We start from the raw sequence: 25431 nt of genomic DNA on the forward strand, positions 1-25431 counted from the left end.
AAGAAGTTAAATCTAAAATTCTTCCAGAGACAGAATTAAGCTCGCAACCCAGTGAAGCAGATAAATTCATCTTTACCGCTCTTAAAAAAATTTTTTGAGACATTTGATATTTTTAGATGTCTCTGACCAAGTGTTAAGTAAACTAAAAACTAAAGGAAAATTGCAAGTGGTTCTTAATATTGTATAAATCAAGTAACTTGAAGATAATGAGCAACTCACCTTTTACAAGGTTTTTTAGTATTTTTCTAACATCTGTTATGTAAAGAATTGTATCAGGTGAACATCACCAATTAGATCTCCTCTTCAAGATCAAATACTTTAAATCCATTTTTTGTAATGTTTGGAAGGAACGTGTTTTAATTGAATCATTTACAAATTTAAAAAATTAACCATTAGCTCAATCTAATACCAAATTTAGAGAAAAAAATTAAAAAGCTTAATTTGTGATTTCATAACCCATTAAAATTTGGTCCAAAAACTATTCTAGGTTTTATTACATAGTTAATGTCTTAGTCCTACTACTGAATGTTTTTAATATTATCATTTGAAATTAGAGATTAAAATGGTTCATTTCATCTTGCTACTCATCCTGTGCCTTTTAAAGGTAGAGCTATTTGGCTGGAAAAAAAGGAGGGGGTGTTTTTAAGGACTGCTGGGCCATCATAAATTAGAATCCTGAGAGATCTTTGCAGATCTTACACTGAGTTGACAGTGTAAGAAACAGGTGCCTGTTAGGTTTCTCTTTGCTTTGACAAGCAGGTGTGTGGTTTGCTGCTTTTGCTGATCCATCCAGACACTCAAGTTCAGACAAAGGCAATCCAAAGTTTCTGTCTTTTTTGTTTATTTTACCTAAGTAACTCTTATGAACTCCACCCAGGCTTGGGAGTCTGCTTGCCCAGGGATAATTTTACTAGGTACATTCAGTGGTATTTCAAACTTCAGAAGGATGACTTTGTAGAGTTGGCTGATACTCTTTTATAGAACCTGGCCTCGTCTCTCGAAACCTCCTGGAAGGCAATACCAGTGTAACCTATGTCTATTCAAAGTAGATGTTTAAGGGAGAGTAAGTCTCCAGTTTAGTGCATTTAAATTAACCTACTACTCTTACTCATTCTTAGACATATTCAGAAAACCATGTTTTGCTCTCAGCTGCAATTTGTATTGAACTGAGTCACATGGTGGGCTGTAGGAGAACGTGTGTAAAATATATAGAATGCTGGTTCTTAGTCTAAGGTCTGTGGACCTTCTGATTGTCTGTGAAAATTGTGTGTGTGTGTGTGTGCGTACAGTTGTGCATTTTCCTGAGTAGAAGTACCATAGTTGTCCAAAAATTCTCAATGCAGCAACTGATTCCAAAAGGTAAAAAAACATTGACATGGAGAGAATAATAAATGACTACTTGTCTTTGCTTTACTATCAAGTATAATAAAACATTGCAACATTGGCTTCTTATGACCTTTCATGATCACAACAAAGGCTGATTCTTAGGTCTTTTTTCCTCTCCTCAAGGTTACTGTGAGCCTTTCTGCAGGAGGTATTGCTCAGTGTGCCAGGCCCTTGAAAGCTATCTGGCAAGTCAGTTTTAGGGGCAATCAGAGCACTGGTGGCATACCAGACGATTTTAGAAGGCACCGGCATGACATTTAGATAAATTCAGCTAGTAATAGATATCCCCCTTGACATTCTTTTTTAGTTCTTCCGGTTATGGCAAAGAAATAGTACCAGTTGGCATAGGGATTATTTTACCACTTCAGGAACCCTCCCTAGTGTCTCCTTTCAACAGAAATAGCAGGCCTCCAGCTCAGTCTTCACAGGAAACTATATCTGGCAAGAATTTAATAACATTACTCAGTTCATGGTATTTCTTTTTATGATTATCTTCTATTTAAGGCAAATAATACTGGTTTTCAATTTTAGTTAATAAGAAAGTTTATTTTTAAATAGATGTATTTAATACTAAAAAGAAGGAACAACTTAAAGAAAAATATTTTTATTAGTATAGATGACACAAGGATATGACAAAATCATAAAACTGGGATGTAAATAATAGAAATTTGAGAAATACCAGACTAAACAATTGCTGATCAAGTCATGCTTTTATTTTTAGAGAGATTGACAATCTTTTAGAAAATTCAATCTATTTAGAATAAATCTTATAACCAGCAATAGCAATTTCTAGTAAGCGTTTCTGAAAAATAAGTAAAAATTGTGAGAGATGCCTTTAACATTAATTACCTAGGATGCTTTTAAATGCTTGTAATAGAAAACATGACTAAAAGTATCTTCAACAATAAGGACTGATTTCTAATAGTTCCAGCATAAATTCAGTCAGTGACTCAGTGACATCAAGGATCGAGGTTCTTGCCATATTTTCCTCTGCCATTCTTAGCATGTCAGTTTTGTCCTCATATTCATTTTCTCATGATCTCAAGAGAGCTTCCATGGCACCAGTCATCGTCCAACAATGACCAGATTCAGGAAAGTATGAACCTTTTGTCCATTTGCAGAGCAAAGGAAACCTAAAAGTTCCATTACTTGCCTTCACATTTCTCAAGCAAGATTGCCCCTGTATAAAATCAAACATTAGCAAGAAGAAAAGGAATTACACCAGGATTGCCTTAACCTAATCCTCATTCACCCACTGAGGCTAAGGAGGTATCAATAAAGAACATGGGCCTAATAACTGAACAGTATTGGGGTTCTCTTGGCAAGGAATTATGAGGGGAATGTCTGTTGGGTATTCAATCCACATTGTTTGCCATGAGCTTGCATTAACACAAGACTTTAACAAGTTGGGACATGCAGAAAGTCTAAGGATTAATATTGGAGAAAACTCTTATTTCAGTGTCACAAGTAATAGAAACCTGGGCCAAATAGACAAAATACACACAGAAGATGGAAGCTAACAGTTTTTTTTTAAGGGTCCAAATAGAGTAAACTCTCAAAAAAATTTTATCTCAGGGGTTTAAAAAACATTGATTGGTTGATAATCCTTCTCCCCTATTCTACCTGCCTCAGCTACTGTGAGCAGGAAAGGCCTGCAAGGGCAATCTCAGACCAATTTTAAAACTGGTTGTTGTTATTGTTTTTAAGAATTTGATATTTTTAAAAAGCTGCAGAGCAGACATCATGGGGAAAAAAAAGAACATTATTGGGCTTTGTTAGACATTTTTATTTTTTTAAATTTTAACTTACATGTGGAATATGTGGAGGGGCACCTTTATCTCACCTGTGCATAGGTCTTGTCTGTGTTTTAATCTGGCCCTGACAGATAGCTTTAGCTCCAGTAAATGAGATGGTCTATAAACCTCTCTCGAGTTACTAGTGTTATAAATGCTTTCTAAGCATAATTCTTGACTTTATTCCCCAGTCCAGAATGAATGGAATCAAATAAATGACTGAATTTGGATCTGGTCGCAGACATGAGGAGACAGGAAATGGCCATTCAACAAATATTGAAATATTGATTGAGCACCAAAAGGGTGCCAAGTTCTTTGTATTTATTTTGATTTTCATCCCAACAATAACTCTATAATACAGACATTTTTAACTCCAATTTTCAAGATATAAAATTAAGGGCCAAATAAAGGGAGTGATTTCTTAGAGTTTACAAAACTGGTAAATATGGAACAAAGATCTGAACTTGGGTCTTTCTGATCCCAAATCCTGTGTTCTTTGCGTTGAACTCTCCCGCCTCCTGAGGGTCTTCACAACCAAATACCGAAGGACAAAATCAAGAGGTTATGAAATGAGATCAAAGGTACAAGCTAAGATGTGGAAGAACAGAAAAACAAGAGTCAATACCAAATCTAGGCACAAACAGATATTTCACAACTACTATGTGCCGAGTGTAGAATAGAAAAGACGTTGGTATACCTGTCTAGACAGGATGGACAAGGGGAAGTAGGTCAAGAATCAATAGTGACTCCAAGATATGTGCTCTGAGATCTAAAGGGAGGGGCTTTTTATATGTTCCTTGGTGTGGGGTTAGAACAGGGAGTAGGTGTGGCTGGGACTTGGGGATAAACAGGCACACCTGGGCAATAGGAATGCAATTGGCTGGGTGGGGCTAGGGAAAACAAACTTGACGGTAAGTTTGCCTTTTCACAGCTAGGTGAGTTTTCCCTTACCTTATGCTTACCTGGATCTGGGGGCAAATTCTAGCTACCTAACTCTTAATTAACTGACAGACCTTTTCTCCTTGATCATAGCCCAAATAGTTCCATATTTTACATACGGGTAGAAGTTATTTTTATCTTGAATTTTAGTAACCAGAGTTTATTGGGGATTATTAAAGCTCTAATAGTGTTACCTTATTTGAGTTCCCTATGAAAAAATAATTGCTCAATTAGCATTTCTTCTGTTTCCATTCCAAAAAAGCTGGGCTATTGTCACCTGAGTTGTCATCTAGGTGTAGTGTTATCTTAGATATCTATCACTTGAAGGTTAAATACCATTATTATGTTTGTTGGCCCAGATGATATACCACACAGTTTCAGCTGTATGACTCATCTTGTGGAAAAGAATGTAATTTCTTTTAGTGTATCAACTCTAACCTGCCAATCTTCATAATGGCCTGCATATTTTTAACCAGGCCTTCTCATACTTACCAGTGCTACCAAGAAGACGTGGCAGTTGTCTGTATTTATCCAAATCTAAAGAATAACAATGTTAGTGCTGAGACATATTTTCAACTTGAGCTTACCAAGAGCCCATTTTAATTTCAACCCAAATCTGAATATACAACACAAAGTTGGGAAAATCCTGGAAGGCCAAACCATGCAACAGAATTTCCTGAGCCATAAAACCAATACTATACCCCTCCCCACCCCCTTTCTCTGAGAGTACAGAAAATGTAAACTACTCCATGTGCTATTAGACAAAGTTCAAAAGGTACGTTGATCAGTTCAATCCTAATGGTCCCAGGAAAGTACACATAAACTCATTTTATTAAATAAGTATTATTTACTAAGCATCCCGTGCCTCCAAAAACATTGAACTCATTTTTTCTAAATGTATTTTTCTGTATTTAAGCATACTTTGGAATTAGCCTGTAAAATTTACTGATGGTAGATTGCATTGCTTCTTTTGCAAAGGTAATATGAGTATTGTCTGCTTGACCTGGGAACAGCTCTATTGTGAAATAGCCAAAAAGCTCTGAAGCGGGAGTCAGAAGGAATCTTAGGTTCAAATTCTGACTCAACCATTTGATTCTATATTACTTTAGGCAAATTACATAGCCTCCCTAAATCTCTTCATCTAAAATATAGGGATAATAAATTTTACTTTAACAAGTGGTTGGTTTGAATCCCATGAGATGATGCAAATAAGTACTTATAACAGTGCATGACTCTGAAGGAGCTATAAAGAAGTGGTTACTTAAATTTAAAAAACAATAGACTCGGTCAAGAGTCAGAAAAAGAGTCAGAAAGGGAATGTACTTAAGATGTAGAGTGACTATTTGATGATTGAGAAAAAATTGAAGGTTTGGATATTTTGAAAATTCCATGTAAAATATACAGCAACCACCCTCCAAATACCAATGACCTCCATATCTAAATTTTCAGCCTTGGCCTCTCCTCCAAGCTTTAGACTCTGGTATCCAACTCCCCACAGGACTGGTCCATCTCAACATGTCCAAAACTGAACTCAGCATCTTATCCTTCAAAACTATTGCTATTTCTTAGCTTAGTGGAGTGTGCCCATAATTCACTCAGTCACAAAATTCAGAAATTTGGATGTCGTCCTAGAATCTTCCATCTCTCATATTCCACCCCAAACATCTAAATCAAGGCCAATAGATCTGTGGTTCTTAAACCTGGCAGAGCTTCAGAACTAGGGTGCTTTGTATAAATACGAAGCCCTGCCCCAGAGATTCTGATTCAGAAGGCCTGAGGTATGCTGTGGGAATCTACTTTCAAAAATAAATATACAGAACTTCCACAAAGAATCTGATACTCATCGAGATTTGGAAGCCACTGTTGGAGTATACCTTCCTACCTGATCTTGTATGTGTATCTTCCTCTCCATCCCTACTGCAGCTCCCTTACTTTAGATGCTCATAGCTCTCTTGAATACTAAAAGTCACTCCATTAGTGGTCACTGTGCATCCAGTCCCCCTAACCCCCACTGCATTTAATCTTCTAGTGCTGCCAGATCTATTTATCTGAATCCAAGCTTTAGAGAAAAACACATCTAAATTCAAATCCCTGCTTTGCTAATGACATGCCTATAACCTTGAGCAAATTACTTCGTCTAAGACTCAGTTTTCTCATCAGGAAAATGAAGATGATATTAATACCTATTAAATGAGATTTGGATGGATAGTATATGTAAATATCTTAATATAAGTACAGGGACTGGCATATAGCAAGCTATTAGAATTATTAAGCTAATATAGTTGTTGTTTTTGCTATTATGACACAAATCTATGTAATTCCTGTTTCATGTTCTCCTCCTGCTCCTAGCCTCCTTTTCAGTGAACAAATCCTAAGTTAGGCCTTCTACATCACAATTGCCTTTCTCCAACCTGGACCTCTAATAATCACCAGTCATGAAATATCCTCTGATATGGCATTTGTCCTTCCAGATTTCTTCCCCTGACTCACACCTGAGGCCTGCCCAGATTATACAGCTCAGCCAAGTGGAAATTTCTAGTTTGTGTGATTTGGTTCTTCCACTGCCCAGGTCTGACTTATCCAACTACCACCTAACCAGAGTTGGGTGTCCTGACTCTAAATAAAGTTAATAAACACAGTTCTCTATATGTTTTGTATAGGGCCCAATTTACCACAGATATATGGTATACAGTACATAATTATACTCTCCTCCCTAAACATAAAGTTCTTGCCTTAGCCAATACATAAAGTTTAAGCTCAGATAGAAGTAAAGAAAAGTAGACGCTCAGGTAAGCTCAGGTAGAAGTAAAGGGAACCAGTCTGAAGAGATGTCATTTTCTGGAGGTGGGCAAGTCTGGTGGTCAGATCAGCTAGAGTGCCAAAATTCTTTATCAGGGGGTGAAACAACCTGATTCCAGAAAGCCTGTGGCTGGGGGTATTTGAAGGGCTGTGGGAGGCAGAATGAAGGCCTCGGGAAAAGAGGTTAGCAGGACACAGCAACAACAACGAGGAGGAGGGTGCTAGCTAACTTTTACTGAGTATTCATCACAGATCGGGCGCTGTGTTAATTCTTTTACAAACATTTTCTCTAATTGTTACATCAACCCTTCAAGCGGTTGAGTACCAGATGGAAAAACTGAGTCTCGGGGGGGTTAAGAGACTTGCCCAAGATTACAGGGCTAGTAAACAAACCCACTCCCCTCAACCCGATTCCCCCACAGGGCCTAACCATAAGAGCACTAAAAGGGGGGATTTCAGCTCACTGAGCACAGCATGTCCCAGGGGCTCTCTTGAATCAATTTGCATACTGCACTCAGAAGAGCAGTTAGTTCCTGTTTCTTTAATCCCCAAGATCCCTCTCCCTTGGGCTGGTCGGACAGGACTGAGCCTGCTGGTTGCAGGTAAGGCTGGAGCAGAGAGGGACTTGGGTGATTCAAGTGCCACTAGGTTGGCAATACTAGATACTGGCCTAGACAGTATACTGGCCTTGCAGATACTGGCCTAGACAACACTATTCTCTTAAATCACATAAGAATTCAATCATAGATCCACTAGACTCTGCCCATCACAGAAAAGTAAATAACCTCCCCGAGAATTAATTTTGGGGAATTAATCCAAAATGTTCAAGACACGTGGCCTCAGTAGTTATAATAAAAAAAAAAAAAAAAAAAAGCCTAACAGCATAGGAATGAATAAGTAATTTTTGGCTCAAACTTACAAAAGCAGTCATTAAAACGTACATGACAAATTGTGCGTGACAACTTTGAAACAACACAAAATAGACTTTGACAAGCTAAAATTTAAAAAGGAGTCAAAATTATATCTACCATATGGACATAATTATGTTTTTGTTCAAAGCATAGAGAACAACAACAAAAATAATGCACCACAGTGTGAATGGGGGTTGACTCTAGTTGGTGGAAGCAGAATTTATACTGTTTATTTTTCTTCTTATTGACATTTTATGATATTTTTAATGAGCATAGGTTAATTTTCAATGCAAAAAAATAAATAAGCTTTGTTTTTTTAAAAATAAAAAGAACTAGCCTCCTGGAAAGTCCTAGTGCATTTTGGAATTGTTTCTGAGTCTGGCTCAGCCCACCTCCTATTTTCTTCATCGTGCAGCCATGATCCCATGACCCAACAGCCTGGTGGCCTGTGGTAATCAGAGCTGTTAAGTAACTTCCCTGAAATTTTGAGGGTTTTGCCATTTTCCCCACTACCTTATAAAGAGTCTTCAACAGGTTTTTGGCTTCATAAACTATCAGAAATCCATTCTTCCTCCCAGCAGTCCATTTTATTAGAATGATGTGGTGAAACACAGGACCACACAAGCAAGGGCTGGTTTTAATTGTTAACCATTCCCCATTGTGTTTGGTTTCTTTCTGCTCCCTGATGGGCTCCACTAGAACTCTTCTGTAAACTTCTGTTCCTTAAGGACTCCCAATCCAAATAGGGCCGCCTGCGCCCCTCCTCCACATTGTATCCTGAGCAGAGGTAGCCAGGTCACAAGCTTGCATCAACCGATGATGTTTCAGAATCCTTACCTAAGAAGGAAGTGGATGCTAGGTGATCATGGTGAACACAAAAATATCAAAGGATCCTTGTTACTGTCTTCCAGTGATGAGTACATTTTCAAGTTCTATTCCAAATACCTTGGCAGCCATTTTACTCCAGGGAGCCAGAGAGGGGAAAGTCTGTTCTTGCATCATTACCAACAGCTTGGGGAAAACCCAGTCCTTTCACATACAAACAGGGCTGGCTGCATTTGATTGCACAGAGCCAGCCAAATTGGGACTTCTTAACAGCTCATGCCTCTGACAGTTACTCAGCACCACCTCTGAGATTTAGTAGAGAGCGAAAAACACTCCAACAGGCCCCTTTCACACATGTAAGTGTGAAGTACACGTGGTTTTCCATACCTCCTATCAGCCTTGCTTTGGTGAAGAAGAAGATTCAGTCAAATTCATTTCCATAAAGCAATGCTGCTCTATATGACTCTACAGAAACCACATTAAAGGTATCGAGTGAGGGCTATCTGTATTACTAGAAAGACACTTTGACAAACAGTAGATTTTCAGAGTGTGATAAATGCAGTACAAGGCTAGATGAACCCAAGAAGATTAAGAAGAAAAAAAGCTGTAACAGTAGAGGAAGGAGAGGGGCATCTAAGGGAAAACGTAGATCTAGAGATGATAAAGAAAGGAGTGGGAAAAAAATATATAGGGCAAATTTCCATTCTGAAGAAGAAAAAGCACCCACTTTTTACCTCACTTTGGGTCTGCATCTGAGAGTATAAACGGCATTGAGGAGCCCCGAATCTTCCAACAGGACTAAATTCAGTTTTCCACAAGTAGTTTCCTCACCCAGTGCAGGAACCTTCACACCTTCTTTCAGCCTTCCTCTCTTCCACCCACCGATGAAATTAAATGATCTCCAATATTTACATTTTGCATTTACTTCTTTTTAATTTTGACAAAATGAATTAGAACTGAGGAAATTAAAAATGAAATCTGATACAAGGTCAATTGAAGACGTATTTTGCAGAGATTGACAACCACGTTGGTGGTAGTTGCCCCTGCCTCCTCAGTAAGGTTTGCATGATTGTGGCCTTTTCCAGCTCTCACCAGGGAGCCAAACAAACTCAGTAAAAATCAGCACCATTTATTAACACTCTTATTTTACCAGACTATGAGGTAGCCCAAAAGAAGAGTATACATGGCTCCTTCCCTTAAAGAACTGAGAATCTCAAAACTCTGCATACATAAGCCCCAGCTAAGATTTTAAAGGATCTCAGAGCTGGTTTACAGTAAGAAAATGCATATTCATCTGATAATGAAGAAAATATGGAAGGAAGATTAGTTGTAAGAAAACCCTTCAGATACTCCAAGATTTTCTGGTACAAAATGTAATCTATGGGAGCTTGTTAGAAATGTAAAATCTTGGACCCTGCCCCAGATCTCCTGAATCAGAATTAGCATTTTAACAAGATCCCCAGTATAGATACGCGTTTGTTAAAGTCTGAGAGGCACTTCCCTAAGACTTCTCAAGCCCCTTTACACCCCCTGTTCAAATTGAACACAATATGGCTTAAAATGTTGGATAGGTAAGAAAACATAGAGGCAGGTGTAGAGGCAAGATCAACTGTTGCGTTTTTTGTTTTTGGTTTTTTTCAAAAAAAAAATGAGGTATTTCAGAAAGTGCAACAAAATTAATCAAACAAGTACAGGAAGAGGGCAAACAGGGGTTTCAGTTACTGATAAGCTTGATATGAGTCAATTGACTATGGCTACCAAAAAAGAAAAAAAAATTGAAAAGCAAGCAAATACAAAAGCTAAAGACTGCATTAATAGAAGCATGGTATCTGGATCAGGAAGATGACTGCCCTACTCTACCTTACACTGGTCAAGTCTTATCTTAAGTGCATTCAGTTCAAGATATTGCAATTAAGAAAAATAGAGACAAACAAGAACATGTTCACTTGAGAAAAACCATGATAGTGAAATTAAAACCCTGACCTGGGGGAAAAATTGTTGAAGGAATTGGAGTTGGTAAATTCATTTAAGAAAGGTTTTGATGAAAATAAAAAGCTTAAAAATATGGAGGAAAATCATGTGGGGAAAAAACACTTGGTCTGTGGACAAGCATTTGAGAACCATTGGTTAAGATACCTGAGGACAATTCAAACCCCGGAAATTTGTCATTTAGGACATTATTGGATCTCCAAAGCATCTAATGCAAAAACCAACAAGGCAGAGAAGCAGGTATCATTCTCCTCAAATTACAGGAGAGCATGATCAATGATGGAGCCTGGTCTAGAACAAGGGTTTCTGAGCCTTTGTCCAATGTGCTTTCATTACCCAGCCTGCTCTGAAATTCCTACCTTGGTAATCATTACAGAAGTAAAGGAAGTAAAAGTGACCCCAAAAATTTATTTTGATTTTTTCTTCTACCTTATGATCCAAATACAGTTGCCACTAGCCTCAAGTGCAATAGTGTACCGACACATGGCTAGTGGAACTGAGAAACTGAAATTTTATTTTTGTTTAACTTAAGTTAATTGAAAAAATAAGTATAATTATTTTATATTAAACTAATATTTAATTCAGTTATTGGAAAACTTTAAGCATGTTTGAGGCATTTTGGATATATAAATTTAGTTTTTCAATATTATGAAATCTAAATATTATTTTCAAGGACAATTTAATATCCTAATTGACATGTTCTATATGTAGGTGGAAAATATGCCCCAGAGAGCAAATATGTACATGAAAGGAGATGCAAAACATTTCAGTATTTTACATATTTATTATATGTTAAAATGTTTTAGATATGTTGAGTTAAACAAAATATATTATTAAAATTAATTTCACCTCTTTCCTTTTACTTTTATAATGTCTTTATTAAAAACTTATAATGATCTGTGTGGCTCACGTTATATTTCTATTAGACATCCCTGTTCTATGTCATTCTGAAAAAGTTTGAAAAGGAACTCAAACCTCTTTCTCCAAGCTGAGGCTGCCAGTAGTTCACTTTTCTATCAAACATGCCTGACTTAAGAGGGAAAGATGCAAACTCTGCTGAGAAGAGCAAGATCTCCAGCATTGCTCCCTCATCACCCCTCCAAGTATTGCAGGGGTTTTAGTAGACCCCTTAGGAATGCATAGTTCCCCTACTGTAAGACAGTCTCAGACAGCGAAATCTGACATTTCTGGAATGTATTAAATACAGGGAGAAATCCCTTCTCATTCCTGCAACTTTATTTCAGGTGAGTGGTGATCCCTTAGGTGGTTCACCTCTTTTGCTGTTGCCCTGTCTCCCATTGGGTGTGACCGATCATAGAGGAGACCATTACCCTGTTCCATCCTCTGCAGGGGAAGCAGTAAAAATCAAGCTACATACACTTGAATGCCAGGAATGAAGTTTCAGAGAGCCTGGTTCTTCCCATCTCCTCCAGACTAAGCCCAAAAGCTCACAATTGGGAATTGTGGTTTGAGAAATAAGCTTGGAATACATCATTCCTTTCCTCTTCTTCTCTACCTGGCTATCTCCTGTTCATCCCAGTAAATTCTTCTTCTTTCAGTAAACATTTCCAAATCCCAACTGCTAAATTTCAGTGTCCTTTCCTCTATTTCCATCATACCCTGTGACTCCTTCTTTCATATTTATCACCACTGTCCACGTCAAAGATCTCCTAGAATCTCCTGAGGTGTATTTCCTCATCATTGCCTGACATTCTTAAGGTAAAGGCCAAAATGCCAAGGACGTCCTGACTTTTGAGAGAATCTGACTAGTTTACGGGCCTAAGGGTAAGCAAGGTGATGGCCTAGAGTATTTAACAGTGCTTCCCAATCCTCACATGCCAATTTCCTGTTTTTTTTACCATACCTGAGTTCCTCCAGAATTCTTATTAATATATCTTTCAATAGCTCATATTTTTCATTTAAATGTGTTTAAAGAAGAAACTTTACATCACTGTCATAAATGGAAAACTCATATTTTTATATGCATTAAAAGAACAATCAGGGGCTTCCCTGGTGGCGCAGTGGTTAAGAATCCGCCTGCCAATGCAGGGGACACGGGTTCGACCCCTGGTCCACAAAGATCCCACATGCTGCGGAGCAACTAAGCCCATGTGACACAACTACTGAGCTTGTGCTCTAGAGCCCACGAGCCACAAATATTGAGCCCGTGTGCCACGACTACTGAAGCCCGTGTGCCTAGAGCCCGTGCTCTGCAAGAAGAGAAGTTACTGCAATGAGAAGCCCGTGCACTGCAACGAAGACCCAACACAGCCCAAAATAAATTAATTAATTAATTTTTTTTTTAAGTACAAGCAGTCAAAATAAACATTTATCTACTACCACCTAAAATCCTCTCTTCTACCACCAGTGGTATACCCATTACATACAGGAATAATGGTCTAGAACATCATTGGCAGAACAGATGGAAATCTAAAGTGTGGACGTGAACTTCCGAAAATTTCATGGCAAACTAATTTGGCTTAGCAAACCAGGTTTTTCAGAATGAAGACTTTCTCTGAACCACGATCCACGATATGAAGATCCCCTCTCTGGACTCAGAGCTGAGCACAGGATGAGGAATAGGGAAGTACAGGAACCCAGTAAAGTCTAAGAGCATCTCAGTGAGCAGCATACTGAGAGTATTGGCATGGACAAAGATTTTAATGGGGAGGCAACAGGAAGCAAATAGCTGAAGTCTGAAGTTTACTTCGCATGTGCTATGTATCCCAAAGTGGTCGATGGGTCCCTCAAGTGCTATTCTACCTCCTCTGTCAAAGCCTTTATTTAGTGATAGTTTCATAATCCCCCTTAAAGCAGGTTCTGTGGATAAAATAAATTCAGCTTGACTTTTTCTTCTAATTCCTCTTTCTTATTTGGGAATTACTATTTTTAGCAGCACAATTTAGTTTCTCTTTATTCATGCATATGAAATGAAATAAAACTCATCCCTTTGGAAAATGGTCTTAAAATTCTAGGACCTCAGATGTTATTAAAATCCCCCAGGTGCATATAATGACTTTAGATGTAGACTACACCATAGTCTTCTGTACATGATCTTATTTCAACCAACTCTCAAATAGGAAAAACAAAAAAAAATTAAATTAAATAAACATGGATTTTGCATAATATATCCATAGGGATTTAGACAATTAGGATGGCAAAGAAAAAGAGTTTCTGGTAGCTAAATGGATAAGAAACAAGCAGTTTCCTTCACACCAAGTAAAACTAAGAGTGCTGCAAAGAGGTTATTTTGAAGGCAGATTTCCACGAATTGTCAATCACTCTCTGTTAACAGAAAATTACACCCATATATTCTTAGAAATCTCTCAGTTCCCTCCTTACTGTGTAGTGCTTTGGTGGTAATGTTCCTCTTTGAGGTGGTGTTTGTTAAATACATGTGGCTCGATGTGAAAATGCTAGGGGATTTTTGCATACTTTCCTAGCCTAGATGCACATATGCTCTTAGAAATATTTTGCAGAGATAAATAATGGTTTAACACATGTTCTACATAATCTTTTTTTGCATATAGAAATAATATTTATTAACTTAGGTTGTACTATATATTTAGTCAAACCAAGAGATTAACACAAAAACAAGTAAAATCTTTAGACTCCATTCAGCTTGAATTTCATATTCTGGATAGGACAGGAGACCGTCTTTTGCTTAAAACAAAACAAGAAAGCAAAATAGCTTCAATGACATTTTGTAGGAGAGAGCAGACCTGTGGGGAGCCAAGGCTGAGCCAACCAGGCACTGTGGCTAATCTAACAAATTTGCTGCCCATGTGAGAGCCACCCTGCTCAGCCCCAATGCTGGCTTCTTTGCTATTAAGGATAGGATCCTTGTTATAAAAGTTCAAACAAATTTCCAAAGCCCTCACATCTTCCTTGAGGTGGCAGGTGCACCGCTGGTTTGCAGTACAGGTGGTCCGGGAGCTGAAATCACTCTGTTGTAGCCTTTTGTGCTTTGACAGCATTTTCCAAAATTTTCCTTTTCCACTGTTCATAATCCTGTGTCAGATCTTCATCTTTCTGCGGTTTATGTGGGATCTCTACTACATTCTCTGTTTCCGTTGCTGAAGGTTCAACCACTGTCTTCTTTTTCTTCCATGGTGGAGTAGCTGAATCTCCAGGCTCTCTGTCGATCTGCTGCCCAATCTTCTCTAACTGTTTACAGAGTCGATCAAACATGGCTTTTTTTACACCGGATGTGGCTGCCATTTTATTTTTGTCCACCTTTAGCTTTAGAATCTTGCATGCTGAAAGTAGTGCAGCAGTGGTGAAAAGCGGCCTGGATAAGTCAAGATCCACGTGCTGTGTTTGTGGAAGACTGGACTTATAGCTTTGCAGTACCTTTGAAGCCATGTTCACTGCTTTTGTACAGCTAAACTGTACAGCTAGGTCTCTTATGCCAATCTTCGAGTTCAGGCCCAGTAAACACTCAAAAGATTTAAGACAACTCTGATACATCTTCTTGTTCAAACCAGAAAGTTTAATTAAATAAGCCCTGTCCAAGGGGCACTTCATGCAGGAAGCTCAGCACCTCCGGCTCGGCGATGCCCAGGCGCGGGGCTAAACGCCGGATCGGACCATGTTCCATGGCGCGGACAAAGACTACCTACATAATCTTTTTGAATAGTGGAAATATTGCTGTAAAAATTAATAGCTCTTTAGAGGGAAAGGATTATTTTCTTGGTAGAAGAAACTATATATTGACAATAGCTCTTTTCAACATGTATAACTATTCCCTTTTTACTATTTTGCCTGAAACATCTGACAAATATTGCTTTTCTAGGACCCTTTATAAAGTATGAAGGCAATATCAGTTAGCCTCCCAGAAATTAATAAGCAGAGAAAATAATATTTTAATTAACGGTAGGGCCAGTACAAAAATATAACAATTTTTACTATGCACAGAAAAGGAATGATCTATACTATTATTAACTTTTAATGTTAATTGTACTACATTAACATGAACTTTCACATTCTTGCTTTCTACCCTCAGAGACTTTCATATTCATTATCTCCTTTCAGTTTCTATGAAATAAGACAGCAATATTACCCTGAATTTAACTATGAATAAGTGGAAGTCTAGAGAAGTTAAATACTTTTCCCCAAGTTACAAAGCAAGGTAGTAGTTAACTAGGACAAATTCTACCATTTTATCTTATGGTCAAATGAAATTATCAAACTATGGTGCATCTTCATACTGTGTATCAACCTTACAAGTTAGAGTGTCTCCTGCTCCTGCCATTTTTCTTCTTTGGAACCTTATGTATCACTTGAACACAGTCCCAAGAAAACCTCACTAATACTATATTACCTAATAGCATTTATTCAAGCTATGCTGTAAATGATCACCGTGTTGGGCAGTACTTTGAGGGAGATATCATTATTCCCATTTGACTGATGACAAAGCTGAGGCTCAGAGAGCTTAAGTCACGTGTGCACGGTCAGACAGGCAAGAATGGTTAGAGAAGAAATGGAATCTGGCTCCAGCAAACTGCAGAGCCAGCATCTTTGTTCCTCTCCAAGACTCCTCAAGTGAGGTCATGGAACTCCAGAGTCATTCTCCAGCAAATGGAATTCTTCAAATGTAGACAGGCTAAGAAACTGACTGAAGCTGGTCTTTATACAAGCTAGAAAATTACTTCGGTGAGTCAAATGAATTGTTATATTACAAAAAGATTATCCAAAAGAATACATCAAGCATTAATTAATGTCTCATAAAGAAAAATATTAGCAAGTTGTTATTAACCTCAGAGGTAATCTGAAAAGACCCAAAGTTATCCATAGTGATCACTGTGGTGCAGATCTCCGGAAGACTAACGATCCGAATCCAATTCTATTTGGGCAGGAATGTGCCTTTGTATACATATGTGGTTCCCAATCTGCTGTACTTCTCAGGACTCTGCTCTATTCCTCCCTCTGACTGTTGGACACTATGGCATCACCTCTCCAGCTGATGTACAGTGACAGATCATCTCTCTGTCTAATCCCACTCCTGTTTGGAATCACACATTCCCTGGATTAGAAAGCATTGTTTAATACTTCGGAGCAGCAAACAATATCAAATTGCATCTGAGAATAAAAAAGTAAGTAAGCAATACTGATTAGAAATAATCATTCTCTTTTGCAACACCTAGCCCATAATTGGTGTTCAGTTAAGTATCTGTGAAGCTGAACCCAATAATATCAAAACAGTTCAAGAGGAAGCTTACCCCAGGGAAGAGAGCCATATGTAAGATCCACAATGGATCATTGAAAATTCGGTGTACTTATGCTTAGAACCATAGAAATGGAGGAAGATTTAGAGACAGTTATATCACGTGAACAACTAAGGCCCAAAGAGATAGACCCAAGGTCACAAAGGTAATTAGTGGCAAAAGTGGGCCATGAACCAACAAGTCTTGGTCACATGCTCTTTCTAAAAACATTGTCATGTAGAAATGTATTTTTAAAATAAACTCAATTGTACTCTCAAATATGTGGTTACTGCAAAGCAGATCTCTAAGTACATGTATGTTTATCACATGCAGATAATTTTTAAATGCTGGATATTCCTAAGCCTGACCTGAGTCAAGAGACCTGGGTTCAAGTCTCAATTTTTTTTTTTTTTTTTTGCGGTACGTGGGCCTCTCACTATTGTGGCCTCTCCCGTGGCGGAGCACAGGCTCCGGACGCGCAGGCTCAGCGGCCATGGCTCACGGGCCCAGCCGCTCTGCGGCATGTGGGATCTTCCCGGACCGGGGCACAAACCCGCGTCACCTGCATCGGCAGGCGGACTCTCAACCACTGTGCCACCAGGGAAGACCAAGTCTCAATTTTTAACTAGCCCCTTGATAGCAAGTCACTTTGCCATGCTGGATATTGGTCTCCTGAACTGTAAAATGAAGATGCCAGATTAACTGTTAGGTTACAACTGACCAAAAAAATCAAACTGACTTAAGCAGAAAATTCAAACTGACTTATGTCCAGAAGTAGACATGTTTCAGATGGGTCTTAAACCAAGGATTGCATCATGTCACCAGGATCTAATCTTCTCCTATCTGCCTGCTATGTTCCTTTATATTGGCTGTGCTTTTAGGCTCCATGTGTCACAAGATGGCTGCCAGCTACTCTAGGCCTGTCTCCTCTACAAGTCCTCTGAGTTAGGTAAAATCAACAACTACACTGGACAAAATGCCTTTAAGATCACTAACATTTGCATTGATTTCTGGTTCTATGAGATCCTATTAATGTCTATCTTAGATTATAAGAATATAGGAACTGTTTGGAGGAATGTTAGTAGCTCTCTGTACCCCCAAAGGAAGAAATTTGTTACGTTTCCACTGCCATGGCCATGATGTAACACACACTTCATGGTGTGCCTCACACTTCCTAGTTGTAGTTTCCTCCATGTACTCTATTGTCAAATGTCATTTTGCCTTTGAATACACTCTTCCCTCTGTCTGGGATGCCCTTATTCTTCCTTGTCTGTCTGACAAAAGCTTACTCACTGAACAATACATCACTTTCCCTGGGAAATCTTCCCTGATTACAACCCTCCACTCAAGTGAAATTGATCACTCAGTTGTACTTAGGCCTTCCTACCTACCTGGACTGGAATATATGTCATATTATATAGTATTCATTTATTTACATGTCTTCTCCAAGGAGTATTAACATTTGGAGGTGAGGAACCATGCCTTATTCATCTTTATGTCCCCAGTGCCAAATAACAGTGCCTGAAAGATAGCAATCATTCAATAAATTTTGATGAATCAATCAATGAATCAATAAAATCTAGTTCCTCTGAACTAGAACATTATGGACTCCCATTCTGTCACCTAAAACACAATTTAAAATAATGCATCTCCCTCCCACACCTCACTCCAACTCTCTGACAAGCAAATCATTTTACAGTCTTGTATGTTCATAAAGCAGAGTTGATCCTGCTTTCTAACCATTTTTAGGACAAATGTTTATTTGGTTTTCACAAAATGAATGGGATTCCACCACCACTAAATCTGAGGCATCTGGGCATTAGAAAATATGCTCCCCAATACCCGTAAAATTATATAGGTATATCTCAGTATTGCATTCATTTTCCTAGGAGTTCTTTTTTTTTTTTTTTTTTTTTTGGTATGCGGGCCTCTCACTGTTGTGGCCTCTCCCGTTGCGGAGCACAGGCTCCGGATGCGCAGGCCCAGCGGCCATGGCTCACAGGCCCAGCCACTCCGCGGCATGTGGGATCCTCCGAGACCGGGGCACGAACCCGTGTCCCCTGCATCGGCAGGCGGACTCTCAACCACTGTGCCACCAGGGAAGCCCTCCTAGGAGTTCTTTGATGAGAATACTGGAGAATACTTTTAATAGAGTTTGTTGAATGTACAATTTGTGTTACCTATCAATATTCCTCAGCGATGGTGGTTAATTTGAGAAAAAAATTCTGTGTGCTTTGGGAATCTGTTAACTAATAATATTCCCCCTCATCTTCCATAGCCAGAGGTTATTATGCCAGAGGACTCTAGGGTGCAAAACCTTGCATTAGGGAACCGCAGGACAGGAAGCTGCGTGTAGGGTTATCACTCTATGGGCCCCACCTATATTCTACCTCATTATTTTTATACAGGGAGAATTAAAGCTTACAGAAGGAAAAGAAAGGTAATGTTCAAAGAGGAAGGCAGGCCATTGCTCTTGTCTTGGTTATAGGAATGTGGAAATTAACTTCTGATGACATCTATAGCTACCAGCAAGCAAGACCAAAGCATGGGTCCCTGGAACAATTTCCATGATTCACTGTCGCCTAGGAAAAGCTCAGCTTAATGGGTTGCAGTACTGATGGGTGTGGCTATTACTTCTTAGACCTCAATTAATAGATTGACCACCAGTTTACTGCCTGCCTTGGAACTTAAGGAACCAAGGAATTTAGTGGGATATACTATCTAAGCTCAATGATGTTTCATTTGCTTGACTCACTGACCATGACCTGGGAAAGCAAACAAACAAACAAATTCCAAAATCATCTACATCTACCAAAAGAGCTCATTTGGCGTTGTAATACTGATATTATTGTGATTACAAATCCACTTAGAGACCACCCACTACACCACTGGAAAAGAGTCCAATAGAGGCCTCTTAAGAGTTCACCCTCACGCTCCTGCTCTAGAGGCTCCACCTTTCAGGTTCCTTGAACAAATCATGCTCTCTCTCAAATCCAGGTTTGGAGCATACTGTCCCATCTGCCTGGAACGCACTTCTCTCACTGCCTTTCTGATCGCTCCGTTTCACCTAGTCAAATCTTGTTTTCCTTCAGCTCACAGTTCTCCGGGAATACCTCCCACGATCTCCTGGACTCAATTATACCTCCTCGCATCTAGAACTTTGCCTTCCCTAACACTTGTCACACCTATAGTTATTTGTTCAGTGTTTGCCTTCCTGGATTGATTGTAAAGTCCATGAAGGCCAGGATCCTTTCTGTCTTGTTCACAGATGTGAACAAGAAAATGGGAGCATGGAGTAGTCTTATTAAATTTGGGGAGAATTAAGAGAAAGTTCTCTTACACAAATAGCAAAAAGGGGGAATATCTGGGAAAGGAAGAAAAAGTGAAACCAAAACTAACATTTCAATATATAGTAATTCCGTCTTATGTACCAGGCACCGGACTATGATATGCTTGGGGACTGCAAAGTCCAACAAGTCATGGTTCCTGCTCAATAAATTATGGTTGTCTTGTTCGAGTCAGAAAACAATAGGTTGATGAAACAAAAGGAAATTCGGATTCCTGAATTGGGGAGAAAAGACAGCCTTTGAATATTTTCAGATTTCATTGATTCATTTTACCTTCTTTACCTGCAACCCAAAATATACTCTGAATTCAAACTTGTGTTTTGTAGCTGAATATGGAAAGTAAAGGCCTGTTTCTTAAGATTTATAAAGACATTTGGGGGCTCTTTGCTTTGTACATTATAGTATTCTTTCAAAAAATAGGTCAATCAACAAACATTATGGAACCCCTGCTATGGGGCCAGCACCATGCTTACCGCTGCGGGCTGTAGAGTTTAAAAGAGATGCTTTATCCTGCCTTCATATCTCAGCTTTTCACATCCTTCCTAGATGCATAGCTGCTTGTGTTTGTGTATTTACCTTTTCATCTTCCCTTTAAATCAGCACTCTGTAATTGCAGTAACACATTTTGGTGCTGTGTTAGGTGAGGAAGCTGAGATAGTTGCTTACATGACTCAACAGAGCTCATGTTCTCCCCAGTTTCTTTTATTTAACATTCCATCCTCATTCTGACCACATTGCCTTGGCAGCACCACTAAGTACCAAAGATGACAATGATTAAGTCCTGTCTCCTGAATAGAAGATACATTACAGATCTGTTTTCTTACAGTAAGAAAAATAATGCTAGTCGCCATCTGAGTATTAGAGACTGTACAATTCTACCAAAAAAACACTCCTGTATTAAATTTCCACTGGCCTACCAAAAAAAAAAAAAAGAAAGAAAGATCAAAAAATGTGTTTATCTTAGTAATTGGAGTTTTTCTTCCAGAAGCTGGCTCTGCAGAGGGGGACTGTAAAAAAACAAACAAACAAACAAAAAACCTCTCCTCCCTATGCTTTGATGGGGACACCCCATGGAGCTCAAAGTGACATGACAAAAGATAAGCGTAGGTTTTTGGAAATTCTCAAGAAGCCAGGAAAGTAGAAGTACCAAAGCAGAAAATGTAAGTTGAACAAGAATTTAAACAAATTAATGTTTACTTGGTAGATGTCAACCCTTCATCCCCCAGATGGTACAAATTCTAGAGACGTAAAAGAACTTGGGGTTGGGCTTCCCTGGTGGCGCAGTGGTTGAGAGTCCGCCTGCCGATGCAGGTGACGCGGGTTCGTGCCCCGGTCCGGGAAGATCCCACATGCTGCGCAGTGGCTGGGCCCGTGAGCCATGGCCGCTGGGCCTGCGTGTCCGGAGCCTGTGCTCCACAACGGGAGAGGCCACAACAGTGAGAGTCCCGCGTACCACAAAAAAAAAAAAAAAAGAACTTGCGGTTGATTCAAATGGATAAAATCAGAAAGCTGGAGAGAATTCAATATGAGCTATCAAAGAAAGAAGGCACTGGGGTAATTAGCCTTCCAGGAAAGCCTAAAAAGCCTTAAAAAAAATCAGTGATAGTTCAGAGATTTCTGTGTCCAGAGTGTGCTCCTAAGGCAGTTCCTACATGAAGTCTATAAAATGGCCCTTTTGCCCAGTATGAAGAGATGGGGTACGAACAGATACTGAATAGAAGAATACCTTCTCCTTCTAGTCAGTTCTCTGGAGTGTTGTCAACTAAGTGAGTAAAGGAAACGTATAGCTTAGTTTTTTCTCCCAAGACTGACTCACATTTTACTAAAAGTAATTTGTGCCCCTCTTAATAGTTGACCAAGTGTGTTATACTGCGCTGAACAATTAAGGTAGGTGCAGCTCATTAGCCCATCTGCAGAGCAGTCTCTGTATCCCAAGTAATGAAAAAGAAAAAAATAACTCAGTAGAAAAGTGATGATAGAATGAAGCAAACAAATTACTTGGGAATTAACACCCCCCGACACACAAAAAAATAAAGTCTATTCCATCACAGGAGCTTCTTTCTGCTTCCAAGAAAATCTGACGTCTAAAAAGTCAAGTACAGTCTTGGTTAAATTTCAAAGGGAGTCAGGGTATTAATCAAGGAATGCCTTTTTCTTGGTTAGGATCATATCTGCCTCTCTCCAAGAAAGTCTAGAAGACTTTGGACATTGTAAATCTGTAGTTCTCAGAGTCTAGTACCCCTTTCCGTTGGATGCCTTTCTATCAAATCATCAAGAAGTATCTGGAAAACTAGACTAGATTGGCATCCCTGCTTAGGGTGTGTCAGTCAATTCTGTTCTGCAAATGAGCCAGGATCTGGAGGCATCCTTCAGACTGGAGTGAGGAACTTGGTGGGTGGCCTACGAGTCTGGGCTTTGTAATAGAAGGACACAGATAGAACTTCTAGCCATGAGAAGCTGCAGAGGAAGATACTCAGAGTCCAGGGAAAGATGCCAGTCCACATCCAGACTACATAAACACTAAAGAGAATCAGCCCAGTGCCAACCTAACACTATAAATAAAGAATCTTGGCTTTGTCAGAGGGAAGCCCTTATTATCTTAGGGAATATGTCACAGATACATGGAAAAGCACAGAGAGAAATACATCAAAGGTGTGGGTAACAATAAAACTCAGCATACACATAGTGATTACAGTTGTTAAAGTGCTTTCCCACAAATGATTGCATTGAATCTTCACAACTCCAGGGATAGAAGAAAGGCAAATATTTTATTATCATTATTTTATTATCATTATTGCTGTGCCCACCTTCCAGGTTTATCGTGAGGCTAGAAATCAGATGTTAAATGACACCTATCCTGCATGTGGCCACTCAACACATCTTGAGACCACCGCATGGAAAAGAGGTCTGATCCTCCATCCTGCATAGAGGAGAGGGCCCATGTTCAGACCCTTTATGGTCCCAGTTCCCACACAGTGAGCTCACCCACACATGACTGGGCCAGATCCCGCCTCAGACACTCAGACATCTTTGTTATGACTAATCCCACCTTTGGAATGTCTGTGGTCAATTAATTCCAATTAAGTCTTCCATTCTTATAATCCTCATATGCCAAAAGAAAGTCAGTTTGCCTCCCCTGTTCTTAACCCCTTAATGCTCTGTACCTCTTCTCTTTGGCTTCTCTCCTCAAACCACTAGAACCTCTGCAATCTTCTTCCTTTACGTAAAAGAGAAAGAACCAATAAACACAGCATCTCCCCACATTATGCTCTATATTTCACCTACCATAGAACTAAGGAGAGGGGTGAAAATTTATTACTCCTTAATGCCACTTTAGAACCACCACAGTTCCATCCTGGTACCTTTGACATCTGACAATACCACTTTGTACACTTCTATATTTCTATCATCTACTGACCTCCTGGTCACATTCTTTAAGACATAACACTCCTCTTCTCCCCTCAAACTCAACTTCTGCCATTATATTCCAGAAAACTTCAGTGTCTTTGCTAGCAATCCACCCAATACCTTCAATCTACTGTTCCTTGACCTCAAATACACAATAACTATTCTCACCTTCACTCCACTTAGACTTCCCCACACTGCCAGGGTACATCCTGAAACTTGTCATCACCCAGAATGGTTCCACACCAAAAATTTTAACTACAAACACTGCATTCTCTGACCCAGCTGTCTTTCCTCCGGTGCTCTCAGGACGCTCGCTTGAACACACCTGCTCTTCAAATTCATTTAGTCCTCCAGCTCCTGGGTCTTCATTTCCTCAGAGTCCATCCACCTTCCCCCAAGCAGACTACAAGTAGTTGGCTATCTGACCTACTCACCACCAGCACCCTCAAATCCAAATATGTCTCTTCCTGTATTGCCCTCACCTAGAAAACTCCCAACACAGGATCAATGCCATCTTGGTACCTAAAAGGCTGAGCATTCCTAAGCAAAATGTTAAACCATTCAGATTTATGTCCCAACAAACATAGGTCTCCAATCTTAAGACTTCAGTATATCTCAGTCTTTTCACTTAATCAACATTCCTTCCTACTCTCCTCAGTAATTATTTTAAACCTATACATCTCTGTTGAGGCCCCCTCACTCTAAGTAGGCAACATAATCTTTTTCTTCACTGAAAAAAAAAATTGATGTCCAGAGAGGTAAGAGGAAAAGGAGGGAGTGTGGTGTCATAAAAGCTAATTTTTGGGAAGAATCCTCTACTCTCTCTAGAGACCATTAAATAGAGAAGTTCTCAGGCTCACACTAAGCTCTCTTCTCTGCTCATTTTCAGAGGTGTATCTCATCTACTCCTATAGCTTCAATTATCTTTTTATGCAAAGGACTTTGAAATCTCTATTAGCAGTCCAGATCACTTGCCTATATACCATTAAAGCTTTAACTCAACATTTCCACTTATATATCTAGAAAGTATCTCAAATCCTCATGTCCTAAATTATTCTCTCTCTCTGTCTCTCTCTTCCTCTGTTTCACACACACACAGACACACACATCGCTTCTCTTACCTCCTCCTCAGTAAAAGGCATCACCACCCATTAGTCAAGATAGAAAACTGGTAGTCATCCTTGCCTCCCCCCTCTGCCTCACCCAATTCATCAACAATTTCTACTAATATTATCTCCTGGCTTTCTCTCAAATCCAATCACTTCCCTGTTCAAATAATGAATAACAGCCCTGTTCAAATAAGGAAACTAAAGCTGAAAGAGGTTAAGACATTTCACGATACCACACAACTAGTAGGTGGCAGAGCCAACTCGTCTGCTTCCAAAGTCCATGCTAAAAATTCGACAGTACTTTTACAGGGGGCTCTCAGAGCCAAAGATATCTTCAAGAAGCACAAATTAGACTATTCCAACTGCAGAATGGCCCAAAACCCAAGGAAAGAAGGCACAGGGGGTAATCAGCCTTCCAGGGAAGAATTTAAAGCCTCAAACAAAATCAGTCAATCAATCAAAGAACTTCTGTGTCCAGGAGGCTCTCCTGAGGCAGTTTCTACATAAAGACAATAGTGGCACTTGTGCCCAGAGTGAAGAAATAGGGGTACAGATAGATGCTGGATAGAAGGAGAATATATCACAGAATGTGACCATTGATGAGGATATGTCTTGAATGAGAATAGCCTTTTGCTTTTTTTTTTTTTTTTTTTTTTTTTTTTTTCCGGTACGCGGGCCTCTCACTGTTGTGGCCTCTCCCGTTGCGGAGCACAGGCTCC

General features: G+C 39.3%; 1 long non-coding RNA gene and 1 pseudogene across 1 annotated transcript; both read right to left on the reverse strand.

Moving 5' to 3' along the window:
• Positions 1-1974: 1974 nt before the first annotated feature.
• On the reverse strand, positions 1975-7588 carry LOC113610612 (uncharacterized). Its single transcript, XR_003429146.1, has 2 exons — positions 4611-7588; positions 1975-3767 (listed from the first exon to the last, which is right to left on the reverse strand). It is a non-coding gene; the product is annotated as an uncharacterized LOC113610612 (long non-coding RNA).
• Positions 7589-14157: 6569 nt separating this feature from the next.
• LOC113610609 (origin recognition complex subunit 6 pseudogene) lies at positions 14158-17279 on the reverse strand (annotated as a pseudogene).
• Positions 17280-25431: the final 8152 nt, after the last annotated feature.

Source organism: Aethalodelphis obliquidens, unplaced genomic scaffold, assembly GCF_003676395.1.
Source record: "Aethalodelphis obliquidens isolate GAN/ISIS:26980383/991018 unplaced genomic scaffold, ASM367639v1 scaffold64, whole genome shotgun sequence".
Classification (NCBI taxonomy): Eukaryota; Metazoa; Chordata; class Mammalia; order Artiodactyla; family Delphinidae; genus Aethalodelphis; species Aethalodelphis obliquidens.